Source organism: Tiliqua scincoides, chromosome 3 (assembly GCF_035046505.1).
Source record: "Tiliqua scincoides isolate rTilSci1 chromosome 3, rTilSci1.hap2, whole genome shotgun sequence".
Lineage (NCBI taxonomy): Eukaryota > Metazoa > Chordata > Lepidosauria > Squamata > Scincidae > Tiliqua > Tiliqua scincoides.
Window position 1 is genome coordinate 173,962,412 of NC_089823.1, and position 13,261 is coordinate 173,975,672.

The 13,261-nt window shown below is 44.1% G+C and overlaps 1 pseudogene; it reads left to right on the forward strand.

Annotated features, from left to right (window-relative positions):
- Positions 1 to 7,251: 7,251 nt before the first annotated feature.
- LOC136646759 (5S ribosomal RNA) lies at positions 7,252 to 7,371 on the forward strand (annotated as a pseudogene).
- The last annotated feature ends 5,890 nt before the right edge of the window (positions 7,372 to 13,261 follow it).

Genomic DNA, 13,261 nt, shown 5'->3' on the forward strand with positions numbered 1-13,261 from the left:
GAAGGAAGACTGTTCACCCCAAACAGCTTACTCATAGGTCTGGGATACCATAACCTCAGTTTTTTCATGGTTGAGAAATCAGTGGTTAGCAGAAATCAGAGGTTCAGAAATCAGAGGTTCATAATGTTTAGCAATCCCAACCGAGTGCATTGGTTATCTTGCTTGAACATTATAAAAACAGTTATAATCCTCATTTAGTTTGTCAGTTACTTTGGAATCTTTATAGTGCATATCCTGTGAAACGGGGCACTGCTATCCCCATTTCACAGATACAGAACTGAGGCTGAGAGTGATTTGCACAAGATTACAACATAAGTTTGTGGCAAAGGTGGACCTTGTACCTAAGTTGCCCAGAGCCAATTTGAATGCACTGGACAGCACTTGTGGTCAGCAAATATATTCATGTAGTGCCATTGTGGTGCATGGCACTTCACAAAGCATAAGAAGTTGGTTCCTGCTCTGAAGGGCTTTACAATCTACCTATTGACACAAGGGAGATGGCAGTGGAAGGAGAGGGCAATGGAGTGAAAAGTAAGGGAAGAATATACAATTATTTCAAAAGCACATACTTAGCTTAGTTACAGTCAAGATCATAAACAATTCATACACAAATCCACTGCAAAGCAGTGATTTATTTCATGTGCAGGGGCTTCAATGTGCACATAGAGTTCTTTCACCTACAAATTTATTCCCACTGATGTTAGTGGATGACATTACCCCCATACTTATTTGTGTGCATGGTTCTGTACCTGCCACCATTGAAATGAAAGGTGCAGCCAGAAAGCTGTGCGCGCTTCGGGGTGCACTCTGGTATCAGGAGTTAGGTGGCTACATGGTTATGATTACCAAGAATGAATAAAGGAATTGAAAATCCAGAGCATGTTCCCTTTTAAAATGACCACTGATCCCAATTTTATTTTATTGTAACTGCACACTGCCCATTTGCAGTTGAAATCATAAAATTTGTAAAATGTCACCTCTAGAAGCACTGTGGTTCAGTCGCCTTGGTTGTTCCCTAGGTCTTGATGCATTCTGTGTAGTGGTGTTATATTCCTTGTATCACCTCACCTAGAATGTGCATTGAGCAGGCTGGCTCCCTCTCCCCTTCTTGTACATTTCCATGATTTATACAAATACTTTTGTAGCTGTATTGTATTTTATTTTTATCTTTCACATTTTATTGGTACCAAACTACTCGTGCATTTGCAGTGCTCCCATGCGTATTTACCTATTTATTCCATGATTATTTATTGAAAGCTATCTCATGCTCAGTTACTTTCCCACTTTCTTTTGCTTTAAACATTAAACAGATGCTGTATATTTTCAAATCATTTCAATGGAATGAGTGAATTCCCTCTTTTGCTGTGTCAGTGGTTTCGTTTTCTGGTGAAAATGGTGGTGGTTTGCTGTGTCAGTGGTTTTCTGGCCCGTTCGCTTCTTTGTGTGCCATTGTCCTAAAAAAATTAGACATACAGACATGAAAGCAAAATTTTCTGGTATTGGAAATAAGCAAAGCAAGTTTATAAGATGAATGAATGATTTGGGACTGTGCCAACAGCACAAATCTATGCATGTCAACTCAGAAGTAAGTCCCAGTAAGTTCGATGCGACACAGCCCAATCCTATGCTTCTCAGTGCCTAGAGCAGCCATTTTCAACCTTTTTCAGCTCATGGCACACTGACAAGGCACTAAAGTTGTCAAGGCACACTACTAGTTTTCAATTACATTATTATGTTACAATTTAATTAATATAACTAAAGGCACAAGCCTAGCCAGGTCTACTCAGAAGCAAGTCCTGTTTTGTTCAATGGGGCTTAGGATTGCAGCCTTAGATCATTACATGACAATGAAAGAAATTCCCAAGAAGCTTGGAGAGGGAGGTGTATGTGGTTTCTGGAAAGGAAGAACAATGTTTTGAAGCAGGTCTGTTCAAACTGTTATCAGTCGATATGCTCTGATATGCCTGGAGGTGCTGGCAAAGAGAGATGAGCATACTGGAGAAATGGGGCAGTGAGGAGATGTGGCTGAAACAAATGCAGGATTCACTGGGGTGGGGGGGAGAGAGAATGAATGGGAGGCAACTGGTTTTGAACTTTGGAAGGTGGGGAAGAGGGAGGGGAGGGGCAGAAAGAGGGGTTAACTGCAGTTATGATGGGGGATGTGTGTGCAGGAGGGGAGGAAGTGGGGGGAGGAAAAAAAGCATCACTTGCCTGCTCATATATTCAAGAAAGAGTTCAACCAAGCCTCTGTATACTCAGAAGTAAACCCCATTATAGTCAATGATGCTTACTCCTAGGTAAGTGTGGATCGGATTGTGGCCCAGCACCCTTCCTGCCAAAGCCTTGCCAGCGGAGGCACCGCAGGGAGGGTCACTTTGGGTCATTGCAGGCAAAGAAAAGGGTCTCTCCAGGATCCTTTCCAGCCAGCTGCTTCTGGCTCTGTCCCTGCTTCCACCTTCAGGCTCAGTTCTGCTGCTGCGCCAGGCTCCAAGCCGCCGCTTCTCCCACGCGCGCAGCTGCTGCCGCTGCTGTCTGACTCCTTGGGCCCGTGGCACACCTGAGGCAGCCTCACGGCACACCAGTGTGCCGTGGCACAGCGGTTGAAAACTGCTGGCCTAGAGGAAATGGTTACCGCTGTAACCTGTGGGTGCAGGGAAGTCTCCTTGGGGGAATATTTAAGGTGTAGGGCTTCTAGGCCCAGGAAGGCGTTAAGATATGGCAGAGGCCTCCTCCACCAATCCCACCCCCCTCCCAGGCATGATCCATCCTCCCCTCATTCCACCCTCCCCCACGCAGAAAGACCCGCTCCTCACCTCCGTTCCACCCTCTCCCCGCCCCTGCACTGCCCTGTGCGGTATGTACGAATGCCAGCAGTTGCAGCTTCGGATCTCTGCCAGCGCTAGCCTCAACTAGGATCAGGTTGGGTATTTCTAACACAGGTGATGCTGAAGACCTACATGTCTTTTCTAAATTGGTATTAAGAAACTGAATAATGACATACCCTCTAATGTCTCACCGATAAAAATAGGCATCTGACACACACTCCACTCTTCTTTCTTATCCTCACAGTTCTTGCCTGACCCTCCTCATGCCACCATCATTACTGGAGACTGTATTTCACTTTTTCTACCATAGCCTCAATATCCCTCACTGATTTCAAAATTAGTAAAGCGATTAACGAAAAGAACGTACTTGAAGAAACATAAGTGTTCTATAATATGCTATCAACAATTCAAAATATTCCTCAACAGCTGTGGTGTATGGAATGATGGCTTGATGTTTCTCATACACATGTGTTTATATGGTTAAGTACTAGCGACAAAATGCATTCATTCTCCAGTCAGAGTTTTAAACCTGAGGAGGGAACTGAGGACCGGAGAATGACAATGCTAAGCAACTCATACTAACAAAATGTTAACACGGGATCCCCTCCAAAGTCTAAATTAGGGTTAAAAAAAGGATTATGACTTACCAGAGACTGGTTTTGAAAACAGGGATCTTCCCAGGTGAACAGGGACAGTTCAGCCGTATGACGTACTTCAGACAAATTTGATAACCCTCATCTATTCACAGGCCTACAACACCCCCCCCCCCTTTTAGTTACCAAGGATGTTTGAATAGATTTAAGATATTTTTGGGGTGCTGAATCCAAAAATGGCATCCATTCTGCCTTATTTGCTCTAATTTTGGGGGTACGGCATACCCACCTTATATGCTGATTCAAGCAGTTTTCCCCATGAGGAAGTCGAATTGGAATATAAGATGGCTATGCTGTACTGCCAAAGTTAGATCCAACTGGGCTAAACCAATACCATTTTTGAATTCAGCACCCCAAATATACCCAAGAATAGGTCTAACTTTTAAGACAGAAAAATGTATGTAGGCCTGTGTTATTGTTATTCACGACTTTGAGTGGACAACAAATATAATATACATTATCAACATTTGCCCTCCTTATATGTTCTTTCATGACATTCAGTGGAGGGCAGAATGGGAGTTCTTTCCCCCTGAAGAGGGGGAGTGGGAATGCACTGGTTAGCAACACCCTCTCTGCCAATGTGCTCCTTAAATATGCCTGCTGGTGTTCCTACATTCAGTTCTCTGCAGACAAGACACCACTACTTGCCAAAATTTTTAAAATCTTGGTATTTTCAAATAATACCATCATGTTACATATCATCCAATGTGTAATTTCATGCAGAATGCAATGAAACAAACTGCATTGAAATATCTCTATTCTATTAAACACTATAACCCTAAAACCAGTGGGCGCAGGGCAATGGTGCATCATCACACCCACCACCTGGGACTGCATGGGAGGACCCACCCTGCTCACTGCATGGGAGGAGGTCCATCATAGGATGATGCTCTGGACTCCTGCACTGGTTGACACAAAACCTTAGTGACACCACTGTCTATGAGAGGCTCCAAGCTAGCCCTCTAACCGTGCTCTGACTCAGAATTCAAGCTAGCTCTCTGTGGTAAAGCCATCCTCAGACTGTGTTTATATGCATGCAAGTATGCACATAGGAAGTTCTTTTGCTACAGCATCATGTGCTTTCCACATTAATCACTGGCCTACCACTTCCTCCTTCTCCTATCACCCAGCATGGTGGTTCACATCCACTCAACTTCCATCCTCTCCCTCCCCCTCACCAAGGGAGGAACCTGAGAACACTGCCTCCTCTCTTCCTTGGTGATTGTGGTAATTGTCCCCAGAGAGAGGGATTGCATATGCGGCTTGTGCCAAGTTACCTAATGTTAGGGACTTTTGGGGGGGTGGATTCAAATTGAGGGGGGAATGGAACCTGGAGATGGTAAAAAAATGTGTGTGTGTGTGTGTGTGTGTGTGTGTGTGTGTGTGTGTGTGTGAGAGAGAGAGAGAGAGAGAGAGAGAGAGAGAGAGAGAGAGATGTACTTGGGAAAACGCAATTACTTTCATTGGGGAGTATAGGATGGATAAATTTAATCTCTCTTACATTAGGCCCTTCATGTAATTTTAATATCACAATGTGGCTCTTGGGCCAGAAAGGTTACCTGCCCCTGTCCTAGCAGCTCCAGATGTAACAGGTTTGCTGTGCACAATTCTAAGGGGTCAGTGGTTGGTCAGGTTCACAACAGGGAATATTTTTTCTAGAAAATGGTTTGAAAAGCGGGAAAAATTGGTGTTTCAGAATTAACAAACTATCTGGGCACACAACACTTATGCATTCTTGTCTAGTGACTGCAAATACTACTTAGCTTGAAAATATGTGGTGTTGTGTTATCTCATTGGCACGGGTGGGTGCCTAATGAAAAAAAATTTTATTAGAAATTTTGTTACCTATTTTTCCATATATGGGTGGTCTTAGGGCTAATGCCTAAAAAATTCTTCATTTGGAGGTAATTTTCTTATCTCATTTTATGCTCTTAAAAAACCTATTGGGTTAGTAAAACCATCCCAAGGACAAGTAAGTTTTGTGTTTTCAAAGAATAACTTGACAGTTGCTAACCAGCTTATGACTCAGCAACCTCTGCTCAGAAGGTTTGACTCCACAGCAATGTTTTGGCTCCTCCACAAGGTATGCATTGCAATGTCACTCAAGCCTTGGCCAAGTCTGTGTCTCAGCAAATATCTTAACATTATGGTTATGCCCTGGCAAGTTCAGAAGTAAAATATATGGACTCCATGGATTATCATTCCAATCTTCACTCTGCTTATCCAAAGCATCCCTGGCAGACAAAACTTTGAAACTAACTACAGAAAAAGACTTATGAACCCAACAATCCCATTCTCATTGGGCTCCTGCCCACACAAATTCTTTGGAGATTGGAATGTGGCAGCCCAATCTGATACAGGCTGCCCATGCTGTAGTACAGCAGCACCGAAATGGCCACCGTTGTACCCCGCTGAGCCAAAGAGGCAGCCAAACATTTCCTCGGGTTAGCAGCAGGCCTAACACTGGGCAAATGGGGCAAATGCCCCTGGTGCTGGTTCGTGCACCTCTAGTACTGTGCGGGAAGCCTCACTGAGGCTCCCAGCACAGTTGGAAACTGCATTTCCGTTTTTCTGGAAGTGCAGTTTAAGACAGCGGTGAAGCCTCACAAGGCTTCCCCAGTTGATCCTGTGGTAACGTGAGGCTTTGTCACACTCCAGAGGTAGGGAGTAGCTTCGCGCATGGGGGGGCAACATCTCACAGGGGAGGAGGGTTTCACAGACCTTTACCCTGGGAGCAGGGAGGAGGAAGTCCGCCACTACATCAGTTCCCTCACTGTTCTGGGCCCCCAGCAGCCCCTATGGGTCTACTTGGATCTGAGTCAGCTATTTAGCCGGCACAGAACCAAGAAGACATGTGTAGGGCTCTGAGGCCTGGGAGGGAGCTATAGGATGCCCAGATTCACCCCCTCCCCACTTTCCCCCATCTTCCTCCCTGCCCTGGAATGCCTCCCTACAACTCAGCAGGAAACTTGCTGCTGCTGGCTCCCGGCAGTCACTCCACTGACATGGAGGTCCAGCACTAACTGGCATCAGCCTCCTGGCTGGCATATTTCTCTCCCATTTGCCGTGACGTGCCTTACAGCCTGTTTGCGACAGCAGTTGCCAGGGCAGCACACAGGAGACCAGCGCTGCCTGGCAATAGGATTGGGCCCTAAATTCATTGAAATTCATATTAGTGCTTTCAGCAATGCTCCCCTTAATATATTTGAAGGATTCTTTGGGGAAATATAGCTATTTGAAACTAAAACTAAAGGTTTTATCTTACTTTATGATACCAATATTTCTCATCAGCAGTCACTGCAGAGTGACATTTTATTGTTTGCAGGACCACTGTTCCTGAAATGTGACTTTGTTCACATCCCAAAATGTCTAGAACTGTATAGAAATGCGTGGAAGGGAGGAAAGTCTGTCTCTCTTGAATTTATGTGTCCACCTTCTTCCCAACAATCACAAAAACATTCTTAATGATCATCTAAAGACTGATTCTAAACTCCTTTACTAGTGGGCAGATACCACGTTTTAAAAGGCCTTACGTGTTACAACTATGTTGGGCACTACAGCAATGTACACAATTTAAGAGCCTAATCTTACCCAAATTGCTCATTGCTTCAGACTTTCACAATATTACCACACAAGGATATACAAGGTACACTGTTAGTGTGCTGAACAGATCTCTGCAGAAAATCTCGCATCTCTTGTGTTATTTTGACAATTAAATTTGAACCTAGGCCTTCCTTAAAAATAGCATTTTAATGTTACAACATTTTAATGTTATTGGCAGCAACTGAGACCCTGCACATGCTTGATCTCATCTGACCTCGGAAGCTAAGCAGGGTCAGGCCTGGTTAGTACTTGGATGGGAGACCGCCTGGGAATACTGGGTGCTGTAGGCTTATACCATAGTCTTTCGAGACTGAAGGTTGCCAACCAATGTTACAACCACCTTGCAATGTAGGCTATTCAAGCTGTCTGAGTGTCAATTTGAAGCTGAATTTAGCTGAATAGCTAAATACTGTTAATAATAATAATAATAATTTCCCATCCTTCACCTTGACTGTGCACCATAGTGATCACAAAGCGGGAAGTGGGTTGCGATCATTATTTTTAGACTTTCAGAGGCATGGGCAGCCCTACAGAAGGGTCTGCAGGAATCCCTGCACCCTCTGGAGGCCATTGCTGTGTTAGGTAAGTTCAACCCCCCCACCCCCACTGCCCCTGGCAGAAGTATGATCCTGGTGATTGCCTTACTGCCTTTCCCTCTCCCCTGCAAGCACTTACCTTACTTATGCTGCAATCTTAACCACACTTTCCTGAGAGTAAGCCCCATTGAACAAAACAGGACTTACTTCCGAGTAGAACTGGTTAGGATGGTGCCCTTCGTGTAATCCATCTCATCCATCTAGCACTCTCTGGAGTTGTGTCAGCTTAACAACCTAGTGAGAGAGGTCAGGCTGGGGTGACCTCGATAAAGTCACTCGATATGTTTTGTGACTGGGCAAGGGTTTGAACTGGGTTCTGCCAAATCTAAGGCATAATATTTGCAGAAGAATTAGATGGAATTTAGGTATGAATTGTTCTGAGTTAAAATGATTCAGACCATGCAGCTTAGGCCACAGCCTTATGCACACTTACTTGGGAGAAAATACAACTGAATCTAATGAGACTGACTTCCAAACCATGGCACATAGGCATCAGGCGCCAGATTTGCAGGCCCGTCCACCTCCAGTCCACTCACTCACTTCCACTGCTCCTCCTTTTGTTCCATGAATTCAAAAAAGAAGTGAACAAAGCAAAATAGGAAGCATGGAAGGAAGACGATTGCTGGGCTATGGGAGGAGAAGCAGCAGCACTGGCAGCTGATGTGGCACAAGGCAAGGGGGCAGTATCTGGACATTCCCTCAGATGCCAAGATGTCTTGGGCCAGCCCTGTGCTTAGAGCACAGTTCAATTTTTTGATCCCAACAACTGAACAAACCAGCCCTTCCTCCCCTGCCGCTTTATAGCATGCAGTTGAACCAACGAAATGGACACTGCATGCTATGATGGAGGGCGATTGGACAGCATTCAGGAGGTAATTAAAAATATTTTGTTTACCTCCTGCTAGGCTGCCCAGTAGTTTATGAGTCCCCTTGGACGTATGCCAGCGATTTTGCTGGAGCAAGTCAGAGGAGAACAGGGGGTGTGTCGGATTGGAAAGTGAGGGGTAGGATCCGATAATGGTTGCTAAAGCTGGATTCACTGCCTACCTCCCTCAGCATGTCCCCAGTTCCTCCCTCCCAGCCAGTTTGCCTCCCCCTCCTCCCCCACAAACCTCCCCCAGTCCCAGCCTACTTGCCTGGCACCGCGTGGGTTCTGTGGCAGTGGGGAACTGGCAATGCAGCTGCCTTGCAGCAGAGCCTCAAATGGCCTGGCAGTGACACAATCTTTGCACAAAATCAGCATGCACTCCAGGTAATGGAGAAGATAAAAAGCTTGGTGGTTTTGACATTGTGGTTATACAGATTAAATAATAGGCAAGATCATTTGTCTACTAGACTTTGATTATGCTGCTCCAAAAGCAAAATCTTTGCCCCTTGCAGTGTGCTCAATACATTCGATAGCATCTTATGTGAGGTAAAACTCACAGATTTTTTTAAGGCCTTCAGTATTTAATCCAAGGACAGATGAGACATTTAAATTTTAGTAGCACTCAGTTATACACCTGACATAGAAAAATGGCTGCAATCCTTTTTATCAGATCAGAGAATAGGCATTAAATGACAAAATATTAGTCAGGCCATAGATCCACGGAGCCTATAAGTTCTGAAGCAGCTTCATTAAATCTATTTCTTTTTTAGGGGACAGAAGGGTATTGTACGATGTTGCCAGTCATTTGAAGCATGAGGATTTTTTTAAAAAAAATTTAAAATATCACTGCCAGGTACTTTATCCATCTGTCAATTTTCATATTTATTGTTTTCCCAATCACTTTATTCATCCATCTGTTCATCTGTGTAAACCCATTTTTAAAAATTTTAATTTTTATTTATAGACTGACCTTAATAAACTCTCCTCAAGTACCGTGTGTTTATCACTGTCATGGATGAAAACATTATTAATGACAGGCGAGTCGAACAGGGAAGATGACTGCCCTTTAAATTCCTTTTCAGCTGACTGGGCCGGAGCAACTCAGCTGGTTAGAGGTGGCTCCGATCAATAAGGTCAGAGTTCAGTCACTGTTCCCATCACTTCTATCATCCCCATCATTGCCAGCTAACGATGCCTGCAGGTGGAGCATTGCGGCTTTCTACATTTATGAATTGCCTCGCTTCATATTGAAGTCTCATCAGCCCTGCAGGACTTAGAGAAAAATATAGTATATACATATATACTGTATATGCCATCCTGCGATGGATATGTATTTTGAAATGTGTTCAAGTAAAGACATAGAGGTCAATAAAGAGAAAAATAAATCCTATGTATTAAGAGGGAAAAGGTAGACCAAGAACTTGAAAAACAGTGCTAATAGGACTTTTGGTGGGAACTCCACCAAAAGAAAAAATACTCCAAACTCAAAATCATGGACATGACTCGGATCTCTAGGATCGTCCCCAACACTCTCAACACTTGCGGTAGAATGGCACAGAAGAGGAAGTGTGGAGGAGAAGAGAGTAGTGGCCTAGAGCATGTGACAGTCTAGCCTCTCTTCTCAACTCCATTCTTCCTGTTCTGTTCCATTCGCTCTTCTTTGTTGAAGCCAGGGAGTGGGAGAATGAGCGGCATCTGGGGCACATTGCCAGGTTACAGGGGACATCACAGGCATGCTGCTTGTGGAGGAGAAGTGGCAGAGGCAGGAACCCCTGCCATCCCACAAATGACAAATGCCTGTCTTCCTCATGGATGGGCTGGCCATAGCGATCCCCATCTTATAGATGGGAAGGGGACACAGAGAGCCAGAAGCTCTGGCTAGAATGGAGAATACTGGAAATGATAACAAAATTAGCCCTGTGCAAGATGTACCTACTTTCTCCCAAACTGAAGTCAGAACAATCGGCAAAGGGGAGGTGCGTGATTGTGAGTTCTGGCTTGAGTGGTGGTGGGCAGAGTAGTGATGGAGAGGAGTACATTTCCTGCCCTGGAAATAATTTTCTTTTCCAACCTTTTCCTTTCACCCCTAACTTTCTTTCTTGTCATCGGTGTACATAAGCTACATGACTTAATACTGATGAAGCTGCCTTAAGAAACTCTAGATTTTGGCTTACTTACAGCACGGTGTTGAGCATATTTGCAAGTCGTATCAAAATTTAATTCACACTGATACAAATTATTTCCTGTGATGTAAGAAAAGGCAGGTGTTGTTCAAATATTGCACTGTTGCATCAGGGTCTGGAGGAGCTCTCATGCCAAGCCCGCTAACCCTCCAGCACTTACTTGCATGCATGTGCTTGCATGCACCATCATCTCCTGTGGCAGCGATGTTCAACTTTTTTCATCTCACAGCACACTGAGAAGGCACTAAAATTGTCAAGGCCTTCTGGCTACCTCTAGCCTTCAGACCCACACCAGTTATAGAGCTGGCATAGGTCTGAGGAGAGCAAGGGAGCATTACAAGGAGGGGTTACATGATATAGACAACTGTCACTGGATCCACCCTGACATGACCCTGGTTCCTCCCCTGAAATGCGCTGTTACTTCCCCTCCCCACTCTCAGCCTACCCTGCCGACTTACTGGTACCAGCAGGCCATCCAGCAGAGTTTGGTGCACATGTGGTGCCACAGGCCCTTTTATTTTGGACCTTTTAAGATAGCTGAAATGTCATGCCCTGCACCAGCAGCTCTGTTGCGCAAGAAAGTGGCACATTTCTGCTGGCACAGGGCGTGACATTTCTGCTACCTTGAAAGCCAACCTTCTCATTTTGGTATATCAAACTCCCATAAAAGACACAGGAGGAAATTAGTACAGTTTTTATCTGGTCTGCTGGCAACTCTACAAATAAACTAACTTAAATGGTATGGTGTTTGACAAGGAGATTTCTGGATATAAAGTAGATGCTTTGAAGAAATGCCAGATAGGACCAGGTTGCTAGGGTAAAATCTTGTCCAGGGGCTTCTGTGGCACTTCCTACTCCCTGAAGGTACACTGGACATTGTATCTGTCACTAGTACTGAGTACTCAGGGCCTGGGCTGGCCAGGTGGGACATCTCTTGAGTATTTGACTAGTGTCCAACCTGGTCAACCTCTGAAGCTACCCCTGACCTCAGAACAAAACCCAGTTATCTCCCTGATATTCCATTCCATAACCTTTATTGGCATTAAAACAATAATTTACAACAACAATAATAACAGCTAGCACAATAGCTGTGTTGCCCAGGGGGAAAGTCATAGCAGGGGCTAATAAGGGAGAAAACCCTGATATTCTTCATTCATTCATTCCCTCCTTTCTTTCCTATGTCCTTCACCAAACCTCAGCTCATCTCACCAGAAAATTCAATCCAACAACTCAAACTGAAGCATTTCCTTTCCCCCCAAAAGTTTTCATTTTTATGCTCCTTATCCTTCCCTGTCTCTGGATGATACCCCAAGTATATTCACATGCTCCTTTAGAACTCAACTAACCAAATAATCCTATACAATTTTCCAGCACTGATGCAGCCGTACCAATGGGACATGGCTGCATCTTATAGTGAGGAGGCAGTTTTGGAGGCCTCCTCAAGATAAGGGAATGTTTGTTCCCTTACTTCAGGGCTGCACTGAGGCTGCACCAGTACTGGAAACTGGAATAGGATTGGGCCCCAAGTCTCCTGAGGTTCCCTTTAGGTCAGTTGACCACCTAATGGCGCAATCCCAACCCCTTATGTCAGTGCTTTCCAGCATTGACTTAAGGGCAATGCAGCTCTAAGGTAAATGAACAAACATTCCCTTACTTTGAGGCCTCCATGAGTGCCACCCAACTGCAGGATGCAGCACATGTCCCATTGGCACCACTATGCCAGTGCTGGAAAGTGCAGACATAAGGGGTTAGGATTGCGCCCTGAGTCAAATACTTCAGTTGGTCAATTGATAATATAGGTCAATTGTACCATTACCATTATTATTACCATTACCATTGATATCAATATCAATATTACCATTGATATAATACTGTGGATAGGCCACAACAAGCTCTAGATATTAGAGCAAACAATCCTATATACTTCAATGGAATTACTTCAGTGTAAGTAGTTTGTATAGCATTGTATTGCTATTCCCATATAGGGAATTTAGATAAATAGTATTCCAAACATACAGATCAGTGATAATAGCCCTACTTAATTACCAGCAAAAAATGTATGCTGACAAAATATATCTATGTAGCAGCTTAGGAATTGTAGTAAAAGTCACATTAATTTCAAAATCATACATTTCTGGGGGAAGTCGTGTTCAGATTTATGAGAGATAATGGTTAAAAGGTGGCTATAAATGCTTTATGAGTTCAGTAGGTTGACATAAGTGGCAACCTTGCTGCAAAAAATACATTTTTTATTCAGGTGGCTTAAAATAGGTTTGACAAATATTTGGCAAGGTAACTTCACCTCATGTTTTATCTTTGGGAGGTATGGCTGGGTCTTTATTTCCTGTTGGTGACACTGCTTGATTATTCAGGATGGGATGGCAAGAGAAAATGTGTGCATACATGCATGTGTGTGTGAGAGAGAGAGTGTGAGAGAGAGAGAGATAGAGAGAGAGACAAAGACAGTTTTATATTCATGCTGTCATTTAAGCCCAAGAGGTGGGGGAAATCATTAAAACTTTGGGCTTCCTAG